At 38.4% G+C, this 25,541-nt stretch overlaps 1 protein-coding gene, 1 long non-coding RNA gene and 1 pseudogene across 9 annotated transcripts in view; 1 reads left to right on the top strand and 2 right to left on the bottom strand.

The window, feature by feature from the left end:
* Positions 1 to 15,312, bottom strand: part of LOC115302034 — a 52,139-nt gene extending 36,827 nt beyond the window's left edge. Inside the window, exon 1 of the long non-coding RNA XR_003913398.1 lies at positions 15,186 to 15,312. This is a non-coding gene — a long non-coding RNA (uncharacterized LOC115302034). The remainder of the gene's footprint in view (positions 1 to 15,185) is intronic.
* CSNK1G1 (casein kinase 1 gamma 1) overlaps positions 1 to 25,541 on the top strand; it is a 169,476-nt gene that overhangs the window by 24,291 nt on the left and 119,644 nt on the right. The window contains exon 2 of one of the 8 annotated variants that reach the window (XM_029952025.1): positions 9,928 to 10,091. The exons of the other annotated variants lie outside the window; for them this stretch is intronic. The gene's annotated coding sequence lies outside the window, so the exon portion shown is untranslated. The remainder of the gene's footprint in view (positions 1 to 9,927; positions 10,092 to 25,541) is intronic. 8 annotated transcript variants of the gene reach the window in all.
* Positions 22,965 to 23,479, bottom strand: LOC115302033 (annotated as a pseudogene).

Raw genomic sequence — 25,541 nt, 5'->3', positions numbered from 1 at the left:
GTCATAATCTCATGGTTCATGAGTTCAAGCCTTGCATTGAGCTGTGTGCTGACAGTGCAGAGATTGGTTTCTTTTCTCTCTCTCTCTCTCTCTGCCCTCCCTCACTCTGTCTCTCTTTCATAAATAAATAAACTTATTTTTTAAAAAAAGACAGTAGTTGAACGGATGCCCAAATTAGTTGGCCCTTTTTAAACATATGGCAATCTCATGAATTAAAGAACTGTGATGATTTTTAGTACACAGATCACATGTCTTTACCCACTGCTTCTAGATCTGCTCTGTTTGACTTAAATATGAAAGGAAGTGACCCTTCTTTATCCAATCAGTTTTTTTGTTTAAAAAAATTTAAAAATAATCTCTATATCTAATGTGGGGTTCAAACTCGCAACCCCGAGATCAAGAGTCAGATACTTCACTGATTGAATGAGCCAGATGCTCCTATTGAATCAGTTTTATAGCCATATGAACTCTTGTAGTTTTATTTTCCTAGAAGTATCATATATGCTATTTGAGAACTTGAGTGTAGGCTCAGAAGTCTGTATTCTAAAAGTATGGGTCCTAAAACTCATGCTCTTTTTTTCAGAGTATCCTTTTGAAGCTTACAGGAGCATACTCCTCTAACTTCACTAATTCAGCTAACTTTACTAATGGGTTTGGTTATAGCCCATAGCAAATTAAAGGTGCTGCTAGAGCTGAACGCACCAACAACTGGAAGAAGCAACTTCGGGGTCAAAAAGAAAAATACTTAGTTTTGAAACTTAGTAGCATGGGGCCATTTAATATAATAACACCATTTGGCCATCCAGACTTCATTGAGGCTGGATGACATAGTTTTTCCTAGAAGAATATAGTGATTGTTCTCAGTCATCATAAAGGTTAAATTCACATAATGTCATGTGTTTGGCTGTTTAAGAGTCCATGTGTGAGAGTACGCACTAAAATTATTATCTCTTCTCTTTTTTTCTCTTCCTTTCCAGTATTTATATTGTATATCTTTTTGAATTGGCTAGGACTCTTGGTTACTTTTGTAGTGGCTTGTATTTTAGTGTAAGTATTTAAGTCTAAACTTAGTTTCAGGGTTTAAAAGGATAAACTTCAATTTTCTGTAACACTATCTGTTCAGGACATAATTTCCTAGTGATTAGGATTATTATACTTAAAGATAATTACATTTGTGCACACAGTTTGGCATATATACCTGCAAATATATGTATATTTATATATAATATATAAATTATTATATATTATCTACATGTATATTAGAGGTACATGGTTAGACAGAATTGTGGTTGGTAGAGACATGAATAGATTAGAAGGTGGGATAAGGTCTCCTAATTATGGGAAAGAGTAGAAAGGCTAGATAGGTGTATGAGTGATAGTTGGGGAAGAGAAAATCTGAAGATCAATATGTAATCTTGTAATACTCATTAAAGGAAGCTTTTCATTTTCTGTTTAAATTTCACATTTACCCTAGGAATTTTGTAAATATCAGATACTGTCCTTTAGTTTTTAAGAATAAATATTTTATATAACTGATTAAAATTATTTATGATCATTAACAGGTGGTTAAAAAAGGAAAGGGAGCAAGTGAAACTCAGTTATCTTTGGAATAACAGGATTTTATTCTCTTCTAGAATTATAAAGCATTGGTTTAGACACGGGCTTTCACGCAGCCAAATGTACAAAATCTTGAGTTTCACTACACTGTCTTGATAATTGAATTTGGCCCAGATTCATGGAGTCCTGTGGGTGTGTGTATGTTTGACTTCTGAGCAAGCTACTAGAAAAGGGTTGAAATAATGACTTCACAAAGCAATGTTAAAATATGGATTTTTTAGGTGTTTCTATTTGCTTCTTTGTATTGAACCTGCCAGTTGTTTCTTTTCCCATTTTGCCTTTCCTGGGTTTAAAAAAACACTCTTCGTGATCATTAGTTTTACTGTTTCAAAGTGAAACTGATATGAATGTCTCTTTAGTGTAATGATACTGAATACTGAGTTAGCAGCACTTTTTCTCCTTTGAGGTGATTGGGAGGCATTTCCTCCTCTACTTCTCTCAAACATTATCCTTTTAGTATTTTCACTGAATTTTCAGTTGAGGGTTTATTTCCCAGTCAGAGACTATGACTGCAGATAGACCTCTCAGAATACTTAATGGATTCTTGTGAATTCAGTACGGAGTCACAGGGAAAAAAGGAGAAATTTCTGGATTTCTCTGCAGTAGCAATAAATACAAACTGTCAGATAACCCAGAGGAAATTCAAGTCCTTTTCAGAATTTTGTTGTTTGGTATGGAGGCACAAGAACAGGAGAAACTTCTTGGCCCTCTGTGTGGATATGAGGAGAAGTTATGGTTGTCTTTTGTCTGCTTATTTTTCTTACTTTTCCTATTTACCTCTTCTTGCTTTGAAGGTATTGACAGGAAAAACAGAATGAGGGGGGAAGAGCCCCTTTTGTGGATTGCCCCACATCTCTGATCAGTTTTGTTTTTTGGTTTGGTTTGGTTTGGTTTGGTTTGAAGTAGGCTCTACTCCCAACGTGGGGCTTGCAGTCAAGACCCTGAGATAAAGAGTACCATGCTTGTACTGACTGAGCCAGCCAATCATCCCATCTCTGATCAGTTTTGCCGTTTTTCTGTGATTATCATTCTTATTTTAGCAATAAAGAAATTGAGGCATTGTCAGAGGTTACTATTTCCCTAGATTATTTGTCCATTGTTTACCATTGAACCGTTTTGTGAGTCTGGTGTTTTCCCCACCTTTGAGCTATGAACCCTCCTAACCTACTTCTTTACAGGGGAGATACATTGAAATACAATTTCGTGATTAAATCCTCATTGGCAGATTGTGATATTGGGGCTGCATTGGCTTTGAGCATAAAATACACTTCTGGCTGCTCTGACAGCCACAAAGAGTGATATACCTTTCTATAGCTTTGAAATAAAAAATGCACATTGACAAACTTTATGGTAACAGTTACTAACGTTTGGCTGCCTATAGAAATTTACTAACATTCTAAAATAGTTACATGAGAGAATGGCTGATGGGGTTAAGTAGCATATATGTATGAATAATTTTTCAGCCAAGTATAGAAAAGGAGAGCTAGTTAGTTTAAAATGGTGGTAGTATTTATTTTGTTGCATAAGTAATGCAATAAAAATAAATAAAAATGAAAAGAAAATGAGAATTTTACAATTCTAGCATGGAAATCATTTATATTTTCCATTCTTACTTGCACTATGTTAAGTATACTGTACTTAATTTTTATTATTTGGTAATATCATAAATACATATGTATAGTCTATACATGTTTTAAATTTTTTTTAAGTTTTACTTATTTAAGTAATCTCTACATCTAATGTGGGGCTTAGGCTCACAACCCCAAGATCAAGCCTTGCATGCGCTTCTGAATGAGCCAGCTGAGTGACTGTATAAAGATATGTTTTAAAAATTAGAAATACTGGGAAAGTTTTAGGGGTCTTAGATGGTATAGACTGTAAAGTAAAACTTCCTTATAGTTATTTGATTAAGGACACCCCCTTAGAAAGGAACTTAGAAAGAATGAAAAAGAATAAGGAAGTGAAATATACAAGGAAGTTATCATTTCAGAATCATTGGTGTAACATAATCTTACATTGGTTATCAGTTTAGAATAGAGGTGTACATTTACTTCATTTCCAGTGATAATGGAGACTATTTTTTTTTCCCAAGGGACACTATCTTTAAAAGAAAATAAAATCTTCCTACTGTTAAACACCTTTAAATTATGGATTTTTTTTAACTTTTTAAAAATGTTTTTATTTATTTTTGAGAGACAGAAACAGAGCACATGTGGGGGAGGGGCAGAGAGAAAGGGTGACAGAATCTGAAGCAGGCTCCAGGCTCCAGCACAGAGCCCAGTGCAGGCTCAAACCCACGAACCATGAGATCATGACCTAAGCCAAACTCGGACACTTAACCGACTAAGCCACCCAGGTGCCCCCTTAAAAACTTAAAGTCACGGTTGAACAGCAAAAAAGTAAAATGAAAAAACAAAACAGAGAAAGGGTGCCCAAATTCAGATAGGTTTAGAAGCATCTGATGACGGCTACCCTGAAGGCATTTACTAGTTCCAGATGACTTGTATTTTCAGTTTTTAAAAGGTTCACATGGGACTCAGGAGACCAAGAATAGAAACCATGCATTACAGGAAGTCAGGCCAGGGATCCAGCATCCTAAAATGAGAATCCACAAAACGCTATATACCCACTGGGAAAGGGAAAAGCAGAAAAAAAAAAAATCTAGCAAAGATAAAAAACTTATCCTTCTTCACCTTGGCAATAGAGGGAGGAAAAAAGTTTTCCCTGAATGTTTATAATTAGAAACATGCCCTCGTAGAGATTTGGGACCCCACTACCTCTGTGACTTCAAGATTTGTTTGAGTAATTATAGCCTGGTATTGTGCCCTGTCAATGAGAAATGAATTCAAATTCTTTCTGGAGAAATATCCTCTCACAGGCTTCAAAGTAGTACCAAAGATAATATTCCAGAGAATATGAGCTCCCTTACACAAAGCACATGAGCAAACAGGTTACCATGAGCAAAACAAAATACCTAAATCAGACCCATGGAAACTTCAAATATTGTCATTACTAGATACTCAGTACAGAAATAAATGTGCTTAATGTATCTGAAAAAACAAATGGGAGAATTGAAATTACGACACAGGATTATTTAAAATACTTAGAATCCAGAAATAAAAATATGTAATTAAGATGATAAAGTCAAGGGCAGGTTTAACAGCATATTGGATTGAAAAGAGAATTGGTGAAGTAAAAGATAGATTTGAGGAAATAATTAGGAATTTTATGCAGGGAGATAAGAGAGAAAGTATCAGTAAGGTTTAGATACAGAAGAAGGACTGAAAAGGTCTGATGTACATCTGTAGTAAGCAAAACAACCATGCCTCAAAGATGCTCACATTCTAACCTCTAGAACCTGTGAATACATTACCTTACATTTCAAGGGGACTCTGCAAATGTGATTAAATTTAAGGATTCTGAGGTGGGGAGATTATCCTGGATTATCTGGTGAGCGCATTGTAAGCACAAGGGTCCTTGTAAAGGAAAGCAGTAGGTAGGAGAGCCAGAGAGATTTGAAGATGCTACATTTTTTGCTTTGAAAATGGAAGAAGGAGCTATGAGCCAAGGAATACAGGTGGTTTCTAGAGGTTGAAAAAGACAATGTATTGTATTCTTCCTTAAAGCCTCCACAAAGAATGCAGCCCTGTCACCTTGAGTTTAGCCTAGTAAGACCCAGTGTGGACTTCTGACCTCCAAAACTGTAAGATAAAAAGTCTGTTGTTTTTGGCCACTAAGTTTGTGAAAATTTGTTGTAGCAACAATAAAAAATGAATACAACATCTAAACACAATTTTTTATAAACATCTTTTTTTTTAATGTTTTATTTATTTTTGATACAGAGAGAGACAGAGCATGAGAGGGGGAGGGGAAGAGAGAGAAGGAGACACAGAACTGGAAGCAGGCTACAGGCTCTGAGCCAGCTATCAGCACAGAGCCTGATGCGGGGCTCGAACCCACGAATGTGAGATCTGACCTGAGCCGAAGTCGGAGGCTTAACCGACTGAGCCACCCAGGCGCCCCTAAACACAATTTTACATGTAGACAGATGAGAGAAGGATAAGAGACATACAGCTTGAAACTTTATATGTGCATTTTAAGTTTTCTAGAGTAGTTCCTGAAAGAGTAAAAGAAGGCAAGTGGAATAAGTGATGGGAATTTCAAATAATATGGAAAAAAAAAAAGGAGAGAGAAACAAAAGGTGGGACAAAGATACAGTAGAAATATGGCCAAGGAGATCACTAGTCATAATGTAAATGGATCAAATGCTCTAGATAAAAGACAAAGCATAAGCCAAAACAAACTTGTGCTAAATATATATATACATATATATATATATTTAAGTTTATTTGTTAATTTTGAGAGAGGAAGAGAGAGCATGGGAGGGGCAGAGAAAGAGAGAGAATTCCAAGCAGCCTTTCTGCACCATCAGAATGGAGCCCGACTGAGGGCTCAAACTCCCCAACTGTGAGATCATGACATGAGCAGAAATCAAGAGTCAGATGCTTAACCAACTGATCCACCCAGGTGCTCCAACAACATATGATTTTTAAGAGATTAAAATATTACAACATAGGAAAGTTGAAGATAAAAATAATGCAAATGTTATATCTGGCAAAAATAGTAAACAAAAGAAATTGGTAGTCATGTACTGTCATCTTTTAGCCTGTGGCTAACCTTATGGTAAGATGGCTGCTTTGGGCACCAACTCTCACAGACTCCATGTAGGAGGAAGGATGAGGGATAGGTGTGGAGCCTGTGCAAGCTGTTAGGCCATCTATTAATGTGGCTCATTGAAGTTCTACGTAGCCTTTCACTGCAAGGCTGTTATGAAATGTGTTTTAGGCAAGCATATTGCTGCCTAGAGTAAAATTGGATTTTATTTACTGAGGAAAGTGGAGAGATTGAATATTAGTACAGGTCACCAGCAGTCTCTGCCACTTTCTCTAATAAAGGCTTTGTTTACCAGAAGATACCAAGATTGCAATTTCACTCTTCTATAACACAGGTTCAATATACATAAACTAAAAATAACAATTACAAGGATAAATATACAAATTTACCATCAAAATAGATTTTTTAAATATTTCTTAAAACTTTAAAACTCAGAAATCTCAATTTGAAATCAAATCAGATTTCAAATCAGCACAGAGCCTGACACAGAACTCGAACTCACAAGCCATGAGATCATGACCTGAGCTAAAGACGGACGCTTAACTAATGGAGCCACGCAGATGCCCCCCCCCCATCATAATAGATTTAAAAAAAACCAAAAAATTTAGTAAGGAGGTAGAAAACTTGAACAACACAACAAACAAGCTTGAGCTATTAGGTGAATATAGAATATTGTATTCAAAAAATTTTTGAAATGTTTATTCTGAGAGAGTGTGCAGGCAGGGGAGGAGCAGAGAGGGAGAGAGAATCCCCAGTAGGCTCAGCACTGTGACCACCGAGCCCAACGTGGAGCTTGACACCAAGCTTAATCTCACTAACCATGAGATCATGACCTAAGCCAAAGTCAAGAGCAGGACATTCAACTAACTGAGCCACCCAGGTGCCTCACACTGAATTCAGATTTTAACTAAGCAGTACCATAGAATTGCTACTGTGTGGAATCCAAAATTTCAGATAGTGCAACAGATAATAACTTTAAAAAGTGCCCCTGAAAATATCAACAAATTTCAAAGAATATATGTCATTCAGATCACTTTCTCTGATGACAATACAAACTAAATTAGGACTCCGTTTTTTAAAAAATAACCTAAATAACAGGTTACAGAAGAACTTATGATAGAGATTTAAGAATACTTAAAACTCGGGGCACCTGGGTGGATCAGTCGGTTGAGCATCAACTTCAGCTCAGGTCAAGATCTCAAAGTTCATGAATTTGAGCCCCACGTCAGGCTCTGTGCTGACAGTTCAGAGCCTGGAGCCTGCTTCTTTTGTGTGTCTCCCTGTCTCTCTGTCCCTTCCCCCCTCATGCTCTGTCTCACTCTCTCACAAAAATAAATAAACATTTAAAAAAATTTTTAAAGAATACTTAAAATTCAATAATAATGAAAATGCAACATTAAAATTTGTGGATAAATCTTATTGGTTCCTGGGCATAGCACACAGCTAACTTTCATAAATATGCCATGAGAGCTTGAAAAGAATGAGTATTTTCTAGTTGCTTCCAGCAGTGTTAATTGAGAGTCTCAGGCGTCTCAAGACTTCATGTTAACATACACTGCTGTGTGCAGTTCGTCCTCTGACATGTGTCCACTTTCTTTGCTTTAATCTTAACATAATTATAGTTCCTTGATCAGACTAGATCAGTAGTTCTGAGAGTTTAGTGTGTATCAGTCACCAGAAGGATTTGTGTTTTTTTTTTTTCTTTTTTAAGTTTATTTATTTATTTTGAGAGAGAGAACATGTGCACACGTGGGGAAGGGGCATAGAGGGAGAATCCCAAGCAGGCTCCACAATATCAGCATGAAGTTCGATCCAAGACTCAAATTCCCAAACTGTGAGATCATGGCCCCAGCCACAGTCAGATACTTATTCAACTGAGCTGCCCAAGTGCCCTTAGAGAATTTGTTAAAGCACAGATTGCTGGGCTCCAATTCCAGAGTTTATGGTTTAATGGATCTGGGGTGGGGCCCCAAAATTTCCATTTCTTTCTTTTTTTTCTTTTAATTTAGATTTAAGTTAGTTAATTTCTAGTGTAGTATTGATTTCAGTAGTAGAATGTAGTGATAAATCCACTTACATGTGATACCTAGTGCTCATCCCAAACCCAAAATTCCCATGTTTAACAAATTCCCAGGTGATGTTGATGCTCCTGACCTGGGTACCCTACTTTGAGAACAGCTCTAGTAGAGACTACATTCTGTTGACTGTTTCTTTGTACATATTTTTTCCTGCAATGCCTTTTCTTTCTCTTCTTATACTTTTTTACAGAAACCCTTACATCACTACCCCCACCCCCACCTAATTTAAATCTCACTCTTCTTAGATGTATTTTTACCCACTAAATTGTTAGATGTTTCTTGTCTGTATTTCCTTATACTGCCAAATACCTCTTGCGCATCTGTAAGATCCCTTTTCAGATTTCTTAAAGCCGTTAAAAATTTTTAATGTTTATTTTTGAGAGAGAGAGACAGAGCACAAGCAGGGGGAGGGGCAGAGAGAAAGAGAGATACAGAATCCAAAGTAGGCTACAGGCTCTGATTTGTCAGTACAGAGCCCCACATGGGGCTTGAACTCATGAGCTGTGAGATCATGACCTGTGCTGAAGTTGGACACTCAACCAACTGAGCCACCCAGGCACCCCTCTTTTTTTTTTTAATTTAATACTTATTGTCAAATTGGCTTCCATCAGGCACCCCTCTTAAAGCCATTAAAAGCTATGTATTTTGTATTTTTATCCAGTGTATATTTTAATACTTGCATAGAAAGCAATCGATTGATACTTGTTAATAAATGGGCTCTTGCCATTCATATTTTGATTGTTTTATGTAGGAAGAAACAATTATGGAATTTTATCCAGCACTTATATAGCACAGTGTTAAAATTCTGTGTTGTATATTCAGAAATATATGATTAAAATACACTTGGGAAGGTCACCTGAGTTTGGAAAGCTTCCTTTTGTCTTCTTGCTATTTCATGTCTGGCCGGAACAAAAGGGTACAGGAATAAAGATGGTGAAATGAGAAATGAACTGCTTGCAGTGGATTTAATATGGTTAAAATAACAAGGCCTATGTTTCTTCCTTGATTGGTTGTATCAGAGTTCAATCTAAAAGCAAGATCAGGCACCCGGCTGGCTCAGTGGGTTAAGCTCCAACTCGATTTCAGGTCAGTCAGGTCATGATCTCACAATTCATGAGATCGAGCCACGGGTCAGGCTCTGCTTGGGATTCTCCTTCTCCCTCTCTCTCTGCCCCTTCCTCATTCTTGCTCATGTGCGTGCTCTCGCTCCCTCCCTCTCTCAAAATGAGTATGTAAGAAAACACCAATTAACCATATAACGTTTAAAATGTACAGTTTTTAAAGTAAAAGAATAAAAAAGAAACAGGATAACACAGAATCTAAAGTTTTGGAGTTTACCTTTTTTGGGGGGGCACTTAATACATCTTAGACTTGTTTCAGTATACTTCATTTCATTTTTTTAAATAGTTGTAGAATTTATATGGATATGCCTAAGAAATTTCTTACAATGTTGAATACAATTCTGAAAACTATTTTCTGAAATTTTAGGTGTGAATCTATAAATTTCTGGGCAGGCTAACTAATCTTATTCTCCCCTTTTCACTTTTACTGCTATTAGAAATCAGACCTGTTAATTAAGATTAAGCCTACAAACAGAAGTTGGAACTTCCATTCAGGTCTGAATGCTGGTCTTCCTGGCCATAGAAGGAGGAAAAAGAACACTGAAGCTCGCTTCCCAGTGCTTATAATCTGGTACATCGTTTTTGGACTAGTTTCAAAAAGGTAAAATAAAATCAAATTTTAGGGGTGCCTCGGTGGTGCAGTTAAGTGTCCGACTCTTGATTTTGGCTAGGGTTATAATCTTGCAGTTTGTGGGATCAAGCCCTGTATCGGGTTCTGTGTAGACAGCGAGGGGCCTGCTTGGGATCCTCTGTCTCTCTCTCTCTCTCTCTCTCTCTCTCTCCCCCTCAAAATAAGTAAATAAATAAACACTTAAAAAAATTAAAGCTTGAATAAAGACTGAAAGGCTAAAATATCAATAGCAGATGATCATTTTGTGTCAGAAAATTTTTGACATATATTTTCTTAGTTTTAAAAGAACAGGATAAGGGCACCTGGGTGGCTCAGTCGTTAAGCATCTGACTTCGGTTCAGGTAATGATCTCACAGCTTGTGAGTTCGAGCCCCTCATCAGGCTATGTGCTGTCAGTTCAGAGCCTGGACCCTGTTTCAGATTCTGTGTCTCCGTCTCTCTCTGCCTCTCTCCTGCTCACGCTCTGTCTCTCCTTCATAAATAAACATTTAAGAAAGAAAAGGATAGAAGAAGACAAAATTTCATTCAGTGAGACTGCTGGCTCTAACCACCAATTTTTACTAATTCACAGAAATATTTTTGAAGGGGGGATTTAATGACAAGAGTATGGTGAGCCTATAGACACCATTCTCCATGAACTGCTACAATTAGTATTACTTAGTTTACATTTAGAGCCAAATATGGCTATGCAGAAGGATACTTTAATTAAATACAGTCTTCACTAATTCATGAAACAGCACTATGCAAAATAAATATGGACCAATCTTAAAGACACTTATTAGGACCCTATCTCTTTATTTTGAGTATTTTTTAACCCCTTATTACTGTAAAACAGTAGTTTTCAGTTGCGGCTACACAGCAGGCACTAGTAAAACATAAAACTACACAAAATCAGGATCCACACCTCCCTTACTAACCTGATTTAATAAGATGAAGATAGGTGGGGCACTGATATTTTATAAGTATGCAACTAAGATTGAGAACCATTACTCTAATATTTGTTATCAGTGTTTCTCTAAGTATAGTAAAAAAAAAAAACTCCATACATTTTGCTATTCTTTATATTTTTAAAAATAGTTTTTAAGTTTACTTACTTTTAAGAGAGAAAAAGTATGAGTGGGGGAGGGGCAGAGAGAGAGGGAAAGAGAGAGAATCCCAGCAGGCTCCACATGGTCAACGTGGAGCCGATACGGGGCTCACACCCAGAAATCATCAGATCATAATCTGGGCTGAAGTCGGTTGTTTAACCGACTGGGCCGCCTCCGGGTGCCCCTGCTATTCTCCATAAAAACAGGCATTTCAGGGGGCTCCTGGCTGGCTCACATAGTGGAGCATCTGACTCTTGATCTTGGGGTTGTGAGTTCAAGCCTCACATTGGGTGTCAAGAAAAAAAGAAAAAAATACTTCTGTCCCCCAGTTCTTGGTCAGTTTAATTAAAATCTTGTGCAGTGCTCATAAACCTGAGTCTTAACTTGCTCCCCACATGATTATTTTGCACTAGAAAATCAGTACAATGGTAAAATACTGAAATTTTTACTTAGTGTATATACATATTTCTAAACCTGTGTGATGGCTTTTGTAATGTATCAACTTAGCTAGAATAAACTACATTTCCCAGAATTCTCTTCTCTGTGTTTCTGGTTAGGGTGAGCTACAAAAGATATATTCATGCACGATCTAAAGGGTAGAAGTGAAGCAGCAGATGTTTTGGATTTTACACTCAGAAGGACAGGGCAAGTGCTTTTATTATAACTCATACACGTTGTCACTTATCTGCTAACTCATTTTGTTGGTATGTGTATGTGGCCCATTTCTTCAATGACTCTACTTTCCTTTAAGCCTACCCTCAGCTTCTCCTCTTGGGCCAAGTGAATGTTTAGTTCCTTGAGTTAAGAATGCCCAGCTTTGGGGCGTGTGGGTGCTTCAGGTGTTTGGGTGTTTGACTCCTGGTTTCTGCTCAGGTCATGATCTCATGGTTCATGGGATTGGGCCTCATGTCAGGCTGCGTTCTATCAGCGAATATCAGAATCAACTTGGGATTCAGTCTCTCTCTCTCTCTCTCTCTCTCTCTCAAAGTAAATAAATATTTAAAAAGAAATGCCCAACTTCTGCAGCTTCTCCTACATCAGCAAGCTTGAAAGTAGTGGCAACTGATAGCATCCCAGTCTCTTTGTTGGTTCTAGCCTGTGCTCATGGCTTCCAGTTTTCCATCTTATCAGCTACCTGCCTGTGAACTGTAAGCTCTAGCAACAGACTCAGAGCCTTACTGACTGTTTAATCAGCTCCCACAATTGCATAGTCAAATCCATTAACAATATACACTTACGTCCTAGTGATCCTTCTTTTATTTTTTTTAAGTTTATTTATTTGAGAGAGACTCAGTGGTTAGTTGGTTTTTTAACAAGGGTACTAAGACCATTCAATGGAGAAAGGACTGTCTTTTCAACAAATGGTGTTGGGAAAACCAGAGATCCACCTGTAAAATAATGAAGTTGGGTCCTTCCATTACACTGTGCACAAAAATTAACTGACAGTGGATCGAAGACCTAAACTTGACAGCTGAAACTATTAAAACCCTTAGAAGAAAACTTTTGGGAAAGTCTTCATGACATTCAATTTGGCAACAGTTTTATAGATAAAATAACCAATAGCACAAGCAATTGAAGAAAAAATAGCTAAATTGGGCTTCATCAAAATTAAGAGCTTTGTACATCAATGGATACCATTAAGAATGTAGGGGCGCCTGGGTGGCTCAGTCGGTTGGGCCTCTGACTTTGGCTCAGGTCAGATCTCATGTTGGTGGGTTCGAGCCCCGCGTCAGGCTCTGTGCTGACAACTAGCTGAGAGCCTGGAGCCTGCTTCCGGTTCTGTGTCTCCTTCTCTCTCTGCCCCTCCCCCTCTCATGCTCTGTGTCTCTCTGTATCAAAAATAAATAAAACATTAAAAAAAAAAAGAATGTAAAAAGATGAACTACAAAATGGGGAAAAAACTTGCAAGTCATTCTGTTAAGGGATTGATAGTGTAGAATGTTTATGTTATACCTAAAATTCAACAACAACAAAAAACAGTCCAGTTCAAAAATAGACATAGGCATTTCTCCAAAGATAAACAAATAAACACATGAAAAGGTACTCAACATTGTTAGTCTTTAGGGAAATGCAAATCAAAACTACAATGAGATATCAATTTTTACCCATTAGTATGACTATGACTTAAAAAAACACACACACACTATATGTAACAGGTGTGGATGAGGAAATGGAGAATTGGAAACCAGTATTGCTGGTGGGAATATAGAATCTTACAGCTGCTGTGGAAAATAGTTTGGTATTTTCTTGAAAGGTTAAATGCAGGACTGTCACATATATGACCTAGCAATTACACTCCTAGGTATATATCCAAAATAACTGAAATCAGCAAACAGATATTTGTACATTAATATTCATAGCCACGTTATTCATCGTAGCCCAGAGATGGAAGGACACCACGCATCTGTTGACTGAGCAATGGATAAACAAAATGTGGTATGCACATAAAATGAAATATTAAAATTTAGCCTTTGGAAGGAAGAAAATTCGGACACATGCTTCAGCATAGATGGACCTTGAAAACATTGTGTTTAGTGAAATAAGTCAGACACAAAAGGACAAATATTGTACAAGTCTACTTATATGAGGTTTCTAAAATAGGCAAATTCATAGAGACAGAAGGTAAAATAGAGGTTACTAGAGGCTGAAAGGAGGGAGAAAGAGGAAGTTACTATTTAATGGGTTCAATGTTTGTTTTAAGGGTGATGAAAAAGTTTGGGATACAGATAGTAATGAATAGTAATGAAGGCAGCACAACATTGTAAATGTACTTGCCGCCAGTTAATTGTATGTTTACAAAACGGTGAATACTGTGTTATGTATATTTTGCCACAATAAAAACCAAACAAAAATGTTAGTATATGATTGAAAAAAAACTTATCAGAAGTCTTTAGTGTTGAGGTTTCACTTTTTGTATCATAATTTTCTGTGACTTCTGATTATTTTTCCTAATTTTTTGTTTAATTTTTGAGAGGGACAGAGAGAGACTGTGTATGCGAGCAGAAGAAAGGCAAAGAGAAAAGGAGACAAAATCCAAAGCAAGACTTCATGCTGTCAGCACAAAGTCTGACTTGGGGCTCAAACCCACAAACCATGAGATCATGACCTGAACTGATGTCAGACGTTCAACCAGGCCACCTAGGTGCCTCTGATTAGCTTTTCTTTATCTTTTTTATAGAATTTGTAAAATGTTTATTTTTTTTAGTTTTTTTTTTTTATGTCTTTTATTTATTTTTGAGGGACAGAGAGAGACAGCGCGAGCAGGGGAGGGTCATAGAGAGAGGGAGACACAGAATCTGAAGCAAGCTCCAGGCTCTGAGCTAGCTGTCAGCACAGAGCCCGATGCGGGGCTCGAACTCATGACCGTGAGATCATGACCTGAGCCGAAGCCAGCCACTCAACCAACTGAGCCACCCAGGCGCCCCAAAAAATGTTTGTTTATTTTTGAGAGACCAAGACAGAGCACTAACAGAGAAGGGGCAGAGAGAGTGAGACACAGAATCCAAAGCAGGCTCCAGGCTCTGAGTTGTTAGCACAGAGCCCGATGCGGGGCTCGAACCCACGAACTATGAGATCATCACCTGAGCCAAAAACAGACACTTAACTGAGCCCCCCAGATGCCCCAATTAGATGATCTTTCCATAGGACTGGAGTCATTTAAGCATATGCAATGACGTGTGAATAAAACTTTTTAATTTTTTTTAAAGAGAGACAGTGAGTTGGGGAGAGGAGCAGAGGGAGAGAGAGAGAAAAAGAATCTTAATCAGTCTTCATGCTCAGCACAGAAGCCAACATGGGGCTCAATCCCATGACCCCAGGATCATGACCTGAGCCCAAACTGAGTCAGACACTCAACCAACAGAGCCAATCTTTTATTTTCATCCTGAAAAAAATTGTTCAGTGTATGAATTAAGGTATATGTACTACATGCACTACATTATGGTCAGCTATTCAGTAGAATTTAGTATAGAAATACCTTTTTAAGCCCAGGATTTTGTAGCTTTAAACTTCTTTGAACATTTTTTTCACACCCACAGAATGAAGAGGATAGTCGTGGTCTTTCAGTTTCTGCAGTATTTGTCGTATTTATTAGCCGTTCTGAAAGTCTGAAAAGAAGATTTTTATCTCTTCTTTTGTCTGTTATCTTCTGTATTATTAAAGATGTTTATGGCTGTCTAGTTCAAGATACAGTACTAATGAGGAAAATATCATGACTTGTATCACAGTTGAACAAATCATTTTGTTCAAGTACAGACTGTATCTTATTCTTTTTGTTCTAAGTACAGACTGCAACACATATCTGAGCCAGCTTCTTCGTGCTCTTTGACACTGGCCATAAGGAAAACTGGAGCAATCTTTCTTAAAACCTGAATAAAAACTACCCAAAATATAGTTGCTTTTGAAAGAGTTTTTGTAAAGGCATAACTGAAGATTAGCTCTTACTCTAAAAATCATAGGAAATGAAGCAGCATTTATATGAATTATTTTTATTACTTTTTAAATGTTTTATTTATTATTTATTTGTGTGTGTGTGTGTGTGTGTGAGAGAGAGAGAGAGAGAGAGGGAGAGAGAAAGAGAGGGAGAGACAGTACGAGCAGGGGAAGGTCAGAGAGAGAGGAGACACAGAATCCGCATACAGGCTCCAGGCTCTGAGCCGTCAGCACAGAACCTGACGCAGGGCTCAAACCCACAAATCACAAGATCATGACCTGAGCCAAAGCCAGACACTCAACCGACTGAGCAACCCAGGTGCCCCTAAGCTATGTGTATAACAAGAAGTTTTAAGTTATAATTATGGTGTCGTATAAGCATTGTTTTTTTATCCTAAAAGAATACGTTTTCTTGTGATAATCTGTGTGTTTGTTGTGCCAGTCAGTGATGAATCTTAACCATTGAAGAAGTTGGATGGGGATCATTTAAACCTCAGGCTACCGGAGTATGCTGCCGTGGGGCATCCAGATACTTCTCTTCCTGGAGGTTTTGCTCATCAGTATAGTGTTTATCAAGGGCTCTTGAGTCCGGCTGCTGAGTGTGCTGGCCCCACTGCTTCCCAGTTTTCTGAATCTTAGGCACCTTACTTAGTTTCCTCCTGCGTGAAATGAGGACGACAGTAAAAATTTTACTGTCTCCTAGGGTTGTAGAAGGATTTAATGAATTGATATATTTAAGGCACTTAAAAAGTGCCTGCCACATAAGGGCCCAATAAATTTTAGATGTTATAGTTGTCACTGTTCTACAGTGTGACAGATGTGAACTATCTCAGGTTTTCGTTATGTCCTATAAAGTGAATGCAGAGATTAATAAAATCTACTGAGAAAGAGTGGCTTTATATTAATACTACAAGGAAACTATTCCTTGTACTACCACATAAGCTATAAAATGAGAGAATAAGCAGGTAACGGCCTTTTGAAGAAAGAGGGGGATAAATAAAACTTTAAACATTCTAATCAGATGGGTGAAATTGCTTGTATATTTAGCCAGTGATTAACAAATAATTATTTGAACTGGACAAAAGTTAAATAAAAATTGATTAGTATTTGTATTTATAGTGCAGCAGATTATCTTTTTTTAAATATAGTTTATTATCAAATTGGCTTACATACGACACCCATTGCTCATCCTAACAAGTGTCCTCCTCAATACCCATCACGTATTTTCTCCTCTCCCCTACCCTTAGTCCACCCTCAGTTTGCTGTCTGTACTTAAGAGTCTCTTGTGGTTTGCTTCCCTCTCTCTGTCACTATTTTTTCCCCTTCCCTTCCCCCAAGGACTTTGTTACGTTTCTCAAGATCCACATACGAGTGAAAACATATGGTGTCTGTCCTTCTCTGACTGATGTATTTTACTAAGCATAATACCTTCCAGTTCCATCCACATTGCTGCAAATGGCATGATTTCATTCTTTCTGATTGCCAAGTAGTATTCTATTGTATAGATAAACCACATCTTCTTTAACCATTCATCTGGTGATGGACATTTAGGCTCTTTCTGTAATTTGGCTGTTGTTGAAAGTGCTGCTATAAACATTGGGGTACATGTGCCCCTAAGCGTCAGCACTCCTGTATCCCTAGGGTACATTCCTAGCAGTGCTATTGCTGGGTCATAGGAGAGTTCTATTGTTAATTTTTTGAGGAAACCTCCACAATGTTTTCCAGAGCGGTGCAGCAGATTTTCAACAGCAGCCCTTCAAGTTACCAATAAATACAGTGGAAAATGAAGACTTATTCATGACAAAAGCAAGCAGAAGATAATACTGTAATGCCTTTCATATTGTTATGATTCAAGTGCAACCCTATCTTAAACTTCAGGGTAACTGAGGTGTTGTTGTTGTTGTTGTTGTTGCTGTTGTTGTGTTAATATTTATTTATTTTTAAGAGACAGAGTGTGATCATGGGAGGGGCAAAGAGAGAGGGAGATAGAGAATCCAAAGCAGGCTCAGGCTCTGTGCTGTCAGTACAGAGTGTGAAGCAGGGCTTGAACCCAGAACCATGAGATCATGACTTGAGCTGAAGTCTGGCACTTAACCAACTGAGCCAACCAGGCACCCCAGGGTAACTGAGTTTTAAAAGTTAGTTTGTGGGGCACTTGGGTGGCTTAGTCAGTTAAGCGTCCAACTTCAGCTCAAGTCATGATCTCACAATTTGTGAGTTCTAGCCCCTTGTTGGGCTCTGTGCTGAACAGCTCAGAGGCTGGGACCTGCTTCAGATTCTGTGTCTCCCTCTCTCTCTCTGTTCCTCCCCTGCTGGAGCTTTTTTACTCTCTGTCTCTCTCTCAAAAATAATTAAACATTAAAAAACTATTTTAATTTTAAAAAAAGTTTAGTTTGCACGTACGAAGTGAGAGCATAGTATGTACCTGAGATGAAAACAGCTTAGTTGTTGGCACCTTTGGGAGAAAGAACCAAATTTATTTGTGTCTAATTCATGCATAAAACTGAGAAAGAAAGCTGAATGTGGGAACATTCCTGTTATAAGCCTTTATGCTCCATGAGGGGAGAAAAGTATGTTCTAGAATGAGATTTCAGAAAGTGAAAGACAGTTACTAATTAGAGTGTCTTTGACTAGATGCTTTTTAAAAATTATTTTTTTAATTTTTAGGGAGGGAGCGTGAGCAAGGGAGAGAAAGAAAATCAAGCAGGTTTCATGCTTAGTGCGGGGCTAGATCTCATAACCCTGGGATCATGACCTGAGCCGATATAAGAGTTGGACACTTAAGAAACTGAGTCACCCAGGGGCCCCAGACCAGATGCTTTTAAATTAAATTTGCAGAGTTGATGGCCATAACCTAGCTCAGTGTCAGAAGCAGCTCATGGACTTGTAATTTTATATGATATAACATAGCCTTTTTCCTTTATAAACCCCTCTGTCATATAAATGCCTGCATTACCTACTGTGGAATAACCTTTTGTTTTGAATGCTGTTCATTTCCTTAGAATTCTACCTTAAATTGTTCTCATTTGGATTTGAAATTGAGAAATGGGAATATTCCTTGAACAAGAAACAACTTTATATACTTAATAGTACTAGTCATAATATTCTGAACTTCTTGGAAGAAAGCATTATCATTATTTCAGACTTCTACTTTTCTTACTGAGATTTTTTTTTTTTCTTGGCTGGAGTAAACAGGTACTTTTTAGTTTAAATATGGTACTCTCTTTGTGGGTTCCCATCCTTGTTTTTGGCAAAGTAGATTATTTATGCTAAAGGCTTTAAAAGCTGTATTTCACTTGAACAACTTAAGACCAGAGGTTGCAAACAGATGTCTAGGACATTATGTAAAATTAAAAAAAAATTGATTGCCAGCATATAAAAATGGAGAGATTTTATTGACATTTCAGTGGCTTAACAACTCCTGGAAAATCAGTGCTGGCAACATTGACTCTGTATTCTTACATGGTAGGAGTCAGCAGGAGCTGAGAGGTGTCTGTGCTTTAGATGCAATGTCCACTATTCACTCTACCACCACATACCTTTAAAGTGATCATGACTAATCATATTGATATCTGGTACTTCTGAGCATTGCAACTTCTGCATCAGTGAGTTTGTTTTGTTTTAATTTTATATCAGGGGTGCCTGGGTGGCTCAGTCGGTTGAGCATCCAACTTCAGCTCAGGTCATGATCTCGCGGTTCATGAGTTTGAGCCCCATGTCAGGCTCTGTGCTGACAGCTCAGAGTCTGGAGCCTGCTTCGGATTCTGTGTCTTCTTCTCTCTCTGACCCTGCCCCACTCCTGCTCTGTCTCTGTCTCTCAAAAATAAATAAATGTTAAGAAATTAAAAAAAAAATAAATTTTGTTTTATTTTGGAAGAGAGAGAGAGAGAGAGAGCGCGCGAGCTCAAGCAGGGGAGGGGCACAGAGAGAGGTAAAGAGAATCCCAAGTAGACTATGTGGCACTAGCACAGAGTTTGAACTTAAGCACGTGGTTTGAACTTAAGAACCTTGAGATCATGACCTGAGTCAAAATCAAGAGTAGGTCACTTAACCGAGAGCCACCAGGCACCCTATGAGTTTGTTTCTTGATGCATTGCCTGTTTAAACAGAATTATCTGGAGAATCATAAAAAGCCTTAGTGTGCTTAGGCCATCACTCAGTCTTATTTCATTTTGTTTTAAGCCTTTTAGACAAGCAGTATTTTTCTTTTATGATTTTAATTTGTTCAAGGGAGAGGTTTTATGTTTTATGTCAGTAACCTAAGTAAAAGGAGATTAGGCACGGTAAATTAAGCTAGCGTTGAACAAAATTTACAGTAACTTAAAATCCACAGAAGTACCATTTTCTTACAGTAAATACCCAAAGAGGCCAGTTTTTTTCTAAAAGTTCTACTCAAAACGTATTTGAAGGGCAGCTGAGTCACTCAGGTACGCGTCTGACTCTTAATTTTGGCTCAGGTTGTGATCTCATGACTTGTGGGTTGGAGCTCCACTTTAGGCTCCATGCTGGCAGAGCAAAGTCTGCTTCAGTCTTTCTCTCTGCTTTCCACACCCCCTGCTTGTGCGTACTCTCTCTCTAAAAATAAGTAAAAATAAAAACTTAAAAAAATATTTGAAAAAACAAAGGCGGTATATTTCTTTTGAATAGTCTCATGGGTGTCAGATATTCAGCCTTAGAGAGCAGGTATATTTTAGTAATACATGAAAAGTATATATATAATTTGACAAGAAAGTCAAATGTGATAAGTTTTATGAAGTAACAAGAAGTCAGACAGCTCAAAGTCTAATGGGTGAGAATCTAGATAAATCTAGGTATTATCCAGCTTCTCAGTAAATTTGAACATTTGTTCAGTGTAAATCGTTTTCTAGGAAAGAAATCATTATAACTGTAGCTTTATACTCAGCCTTCAATTTAGCCCTCCCTTTCAAAAGAAGAGTATAATGAATTAGCAGCAAGAACAACAACAAAAAATAATGAAGAAAGCTTTATCAGGGTAATGAAAGGAGAGAGAACCTCTATTTTATACCGCAAATTTCAAGGAATGTCTTCCAGGAGCAATATTTGGACCAGATTAAAAGAAATTCTAACTATCCTTTCTAGGACCATGCACTGTTGCAGAGCCATACAAAGTTTGAAAAACCATACTGTTATGTCACAGAGGCCACAAGAGAAAAGTGATAAACTATATGTGATTTATTTACATTATTTGTAAAAAATATTTATCTAAATATATATGTTCCCTCCTCTCTGATAAAAGCTTTTAATATCACAGTTGGCTTGCTTCTACATGAAGAAGTCCTTACCACATTTTTATGGGCAAGATTTAGAGGTGAGGGCCAAGGGAGAAAGTCTCCTAAGATCCTTTTCTTAGCTATAGGATAGTTCCTTAAGGCCTAGCTCCCTACCCATTCTTGTCATGTTGGTGAAATGAATGAGCTAGCTAAGGAAACTGGTAGGTATTTACCAAGCATTTACGAACTCAAGAAAAACCGCTTGCACTAATTGTGGGCTAAATTTAATATCTCCCAAGTTCAAAAATTATTTTTAAAAACAGAAATGAGCTCTAGATAGATGAAGTGTATAGTATATAAATTATGTCTCAATAAAACTGTTTTTTAAAAAACTGAAATGAGGGGCACCTGGGTGGCTTATTCAGTTAAGGGTCCATCTTTGGCTCAGGTCATGATCTCACCATTCTTGAGTTCAAGCCCTGCATTGGGCTGTGTCCTGACAGCTCAGAGTCTGGAGCCTGCTTTGGATTCTGTGTCCCTCTCTCACTCTGCCCCTCCCCTGCTCATGCTCTGTCTGTCTCTCTCAAGAATAAATAAACATTTAAAAAAAATTTTTTTTAAACACACAAATGAGATGCCATGGAGAAATTCTGCTACAAAAAAGGGGGCATAAATATAGTCTTCGAGTGATGAAGAACATCAGTGTGGGAAATAGAAGAAATTTTAATTCATTTAAGGGAGAGGGAGACTTACACTGCCTTCCTGGCACCACACATTTTTGTTTTTTTATAGTTTCAGGAGGATAGTTGTGAAGCAGTACATTTTGGATTCAGTGGGGCTGAATGGGTGAGTGACTGCAGGCAGGATTCTTTGGTAAGTATGGCAGATGGGAGAGAGCTCAGGTTTTGGACTCCTGGCTGAATTTGACTCTGACCTAGACAGTGAGTATAACCTCTCTGAGCTTCAAGTGCCTCACCTATGGCAAGGAATACATGCCTTTTCCCACAGCAGGTAAAGCCAGGTGCATTTCACTGAATAGGTCACATAGCACTCAGAGTTAATCATTTTGAAAATGTAAATGTCTTCTATAAACCTAAATCCCCTTACATATAAATGTCATTCCACTGCTTTAAATGCATTTTTAAATGGCTTCTTCTTGCAGTATAAGGGATCTATAAAAATCCCGAATGATGGACTCCTGCTACTGTACCTGCACCTTGAGAACTGTAATCCCCAGCCTTGTTGATCTTCTTCCACCAAGTCCTTTTTTATAGGCTATTTCTCTGTCTGGAGGCTCTGTTCCTAGCTCTTGATAAGGCTGGCTCCTTATCCTTAAGGACACTGTTGAAATGTGGCTTCTAATAAAGGTCTTATTCCTCCTCTGTCTAAAACTGTCCCTTTTGACATCCTCACAGTCTTTATTTCAGCAGGTCTTTGTTTTCCTTGTAGCATGGCCCAAATTTGTATTTCTTTTATTCCTGTGATTGTGATGCCACCTCTAAACTGTTCTCATTAAGAGAACAGGAACTACGTGTATGTTTCTTCCAGTCTGTAGCTTGTCTTTTCATTCTTTTAACAGTGACTTTTGCAGAGTAGAAAATTTTTTTTTTCCAAAATACAAAAGGCTTTATTTTTAAGACAAAATAAATAGCACAAACACATCCAAATGCAAGTGACTAAGTTCACTGGGTTTTAGAAAAGAGAAAGCTGCACTCAGGTGTCAGTTATAATTGGAAACATCAAAGAGAGGCCCCCTGCTTCCAGTGACATGGGTACAACAGGTGTTTGAGAAGTGATTCTGTGGTGGCATCAGTGTGGAAATGCATGACAAGAGTTAGGCAACACAAGGCAAAACTGCAGGTGGGTGAAGCTTTAAGACCCTTTTCTCCCCTCTAACATGCTCTCATTTTGCTTTGGGGAATTAAAGTAACCAGCAGGTAACCTTACAAAGAACTTTAATGTCTAAGAACACTTTCAAATACCTAAAAGAGATTCAAGGTTGTTATTAAAGTTATATATGAAGGTCAGTGGGGGAAAAGAGGTTGTGTTCTCAAAACCCAAGTTTCACACAATATGAAAAGAAGACACTGATATTAGTAAAGGCTGGTCTTTTTCATGACGCGCAGGAACTCCTCATTTACTTCTCCATCTCCATCTCGATCAGCCTCATCCGTCATCTCCTGCAGCTCCTCATCAGTGAGGTTCTCACCCAGCTCCTTGGCCATATGTTCAGATTTTTGAATGATATCTTCCCAGTTTCATCACCATTGAAGAGCTTGAAAGCTTCCAGAATTTCTTCTTTGTTATCTTTCTCAGACATTTTCTGAGTCATCACAGTCAAAAAGTCACTAAAGTTCATTTTTCCTATCCCTTCCTTATCAATTTCACTTATCATTTTCTTGATCTCTTCTTTCTTGGGTTCAAAGCCCAGTGCCCTCATTGCTACCTTAAGTCCCTTAACAGCTATGGTTCCAGCCCCATCAGCATCAAAGAGATCAAAAGCTTCCTGGATTTCCTGTTTCTGCTCTTCAGTGAACCCCGGCTTAGGACTCATTCTTTTTCACTGGGCAGATGAGACCATGCTCGCCTTCTTAAAGTTAGAGGCCATTGCCGACCAGCTTCACAGCCCATTGCAGAGGAGAAGTTTTCAATTTTACTTAAGTCCAACTTACCAATTTTTTTCTTTCATGGTTTACACTTTTGGTGGTGTATATAATAAATCATTGCCAAACCCAAGGTCACTTAGATTTTCTCTATAATACCTTCTAATAGTTTTATAGTTTTGTGTTTTACATTTAGATCTATGATTTATTTAGAGTTACTTTTTGTGATAGGTACAATGTCTGTGTCTAGATTCACTTTTTTGCATGTAGTGTCCATTTTTTCCATCACCATTGTTAGAAGAGACAATCCTCTGCTGAATTGCCTTTGCTCCTTTGTCAAAGATCAGTTTGATTATTATTTGTGTGGCCTGTTTCTGGGCCTTCTATTCTGTTCCATTGATCTAATTGTCTCTTCTTTTGCCTTTACTGCACGGTCTTGATTACTGTAGCTTTGTAGTGAGTCCTGAAGTTGAGTAGTGTTGGTTGTCTTTGTTCTTTTCATTGAAATATACGTTGGCTGTTCTGAGCCTTTTGCTTTTTCAGGCAGACTTTAGAGTTACTTTGTCAGTACTCAAGATAACTGGCTGAGAAAATGTTTTGTTTTGTTTTGTTTTTTAATGTTTTATTTATTTTTGAGACAGAGAGAGACAGAGCATGAGCAGACAGAGGCAGAGAGAGAGGGAAGCACAGAATCGGAAGCAAGCTCCAGCTCTGAGCTGTCAGCACAGAGCCCGATGCGGGGCTCGAACCCACAAATGTAAGAACATGACCTGAGCTGAAACCGGAGGCCCAAGCAACTGAGCCACCCAGGCACCCCTGGGTTTTTTTTAATAATAGTAAAAATTTTTTCTAAATGAGGAGATGGGGGGAAATGTGAGGTACTGAAGGACTGAAAATTCTCAGATGGGCTTGGCCTTCATTCCAGTCTAAGGTGATGACATACGAGGCTTCTGAACTCACTTCCTCCCATGGACACATCAAATCTACAGCTACACACAGAAGAATTCCCTCTGAAAGGAATCCAGAAACTAGTTGAACAACTCCTATACACTGAGTAAATGAGGGGGGGAACCCCATATCAAAATGGATAGGAAAGACTGAGACACATTCTTTCCTTAAACCCCACCCCTGGCACAGCAACATACAGTTTATTTAGGAGGGAGCTCACAATTCCCAGCTTCGTCCTGAGGAGTACAGGGTTTGCAGTCAGTATCTGGTGCCTCAGAATGTAAGACTTGTGTCTGATGGATGGGCCCCCAACACATCTGGCTCTGAAAGACAGTGGAACTTGTGTCCATAGGACCTGAAGACTATAGCAAAGAAACAGTTCCTAAGAGCCCTCTGAGGAATCTCCCAGGGCTGTCCCCACCATGGCTCAGTGCAGAAGCAAAAGACAGAAATGCCCACCTCCTGGTCTTCACCTAAAAGAGGACTATTTGTTTACTTGAAAAGCTGCCACCTGAGAGTCATGGTTCTGTTTTAACACATCTAGTGGCAGACCACAATCCTCCATGGAGACCTGGAGGATGGCAGGTGCCATCTCTACATTCTCCCTCTGGCCCACTCCATGGCACTAGTGTCATGAGTTTATACAATGAGTTTCTACAATCATTTGGTGCTCTCGCTTTTGTGGCTGCTGCCTGGGGGTGCACCTTTTGATTGCCTGGTTCTGGTGGCCAGCGGGGCTTGTGTTTGTGAGTCCCATAAGACTGTAACAAACAGTTTTTAACTGACTATAGCCCCCAGGGATCAATGCAGAGGAAGTGGGCTGAAAATCTCAGCTCTCAGTCTCCCTGAAAGAGATCTACTTTCATACCTTAAAAGCTGTTGCTTAAAGGTCCGGCTTCTAGTTAGCCTTCATCGAAGTGCTAAAAGCTTCTCCTCTGGGACACTAACAGGTCTTGGTACATCCTCCACTGCTGAGAGCCATTAAGAAGAAAGAGGGTGGCTTGGATAGTCACAAAGATTAGAGAAAAAAACTAAGAGCTAGGGCCTGGCGGAGCAATAAGTTTCATCTCCCACAGGAGACTCACTCTTTCAAGACTGGGAGGCGTGGGTATTTTATCC

This window comes from Suricata suricatta, chromosome 9 (genome assembly GCF_006229205.1).
Source record: "Suricata suricatta isolate VVHF042 chromosome 9, meerkat_22Aug2017_6uvM2_HiC, whole genome shotgun sequence".
Lineage (NCBI taxonomy): Eukaryota > Metazoa > Chordata > Mammalia > Carnivora > Herpestidae > Suricata > Suricata suricatta.
This window is presented reverse-complemented; position numbering and strand designations above follow the sequence as displayed.